Source organism: Acyrthosiphon pisum, chromosome X, assembly GCF_005508785.2.
Source record: "Acyrthosiphon pisum isolate AL4f chromosome X, pea_aphid_22Mar2018_4r6ur, whole genome shotgun sequence".
Lineage (NCBI taxonomy): Eukaryota > Metazoa > Arthropoda > Insecta > Hemiptera > Aphididae > Acyrthosiphon > Acyrthosiphon pisum.
Window position 1 is genome coordinate 113,335,573 of NC_042493.1, and position 1,041 is coordinate 113,336,613.

The following is a 1,041-nucleotide window of genomic DNA, read 5'->3' on the forward strand; positions in this document are numbered from 1 at the left end:
TGGGTGTTGCTCTGCTGTATGGTAGGTTACAAGTGGGTCACTGTAATGGATGGTGTTAAATTTGAATTCAATTATATAATATCATTGCATAAGAAAAACGATTCCGAGCAAAGACTTTCAGTAAGCCTATGATATAACTAAGTATATTTGATTATATTATTGTGAAGAAAAATAATTTATATATAACCTATTTACGTGGAATCTTGTTTTAAATTTTTAACTTTTAGGTAGGTATAAAAATTGAAAATGCTATACATTTTTAACTACAAAATAATGATTAAATTTGAAATTTGATAATTTTTTTCAAAAAATCAAACTTTAAATGATAACAAAAAAAAATTGTGCCTATGTATTTCTACAATGTTTTTCAACTGTTATTGGAACAATATATCAGGAGCCTTACAAAAAATGTTCTCTCTTTTTTACCCAACAAATACATTTTTATGATATTTATAGAAAAAAATACCAATACAATTGAAAACTGACAATGTCCGTAAACAGCTCAAAAAGAGTCAAAATATTTTCAAAATTGTATCTTGTATACAGAATGAAAATATGAAAATTAAATGACATTGCCATGTATGTACAACTTTATTCATTTTTGAATTACAACGAAATAACAACATCCACTACGTGAGAAATTCAATCCGAATATCCAATCTTGTAAAAATATAAAATTCAAACGCTCATAAAAATTTTATTTGATTTGCTTGAAAACATTTTTTTTTTTTGATAAAGAAAGACAAACTTATTTTCTTCATCTGCCTTTGTAACAATATACTAGAAGCCTTCTATTAAACTTTCAAGCTTTTTCAACCAACAAATAAAATTTTATTGATATTTATAGAAAAAAAAAATGGAAACTGAAAATGTTCGTAAAGAGCTCAAAATAAGTCAAAATATTTGGAAAATGTAATGGTGTATAGAAAATGCTAGTATAAATATTTTGTCTAAATGTCATGTACCTACGGTCATTTGTTTAAGAGTTGCACTAAAAACCAAAATCTATTTTTTTGAAAACAGATTTTGCGTAAAAATCCC

At 25.1% G+C, this 1,041-nt stretch overlaps 1 protein-coding gene across 2 annotated transcripts in view; it reads left to right on the forward strand.

Annotated features, from left to right (window-relative positions):
* Nucleotides 1–1,041, forward strand: part of LOC100168899 (tRNA selenocysteine 1-associated protein 1-like) — an 8,520-nt gene that overhangs the window by 2,500 nt on the left and 4,979 nt on the right. The window lies entirely within an intron of this gene.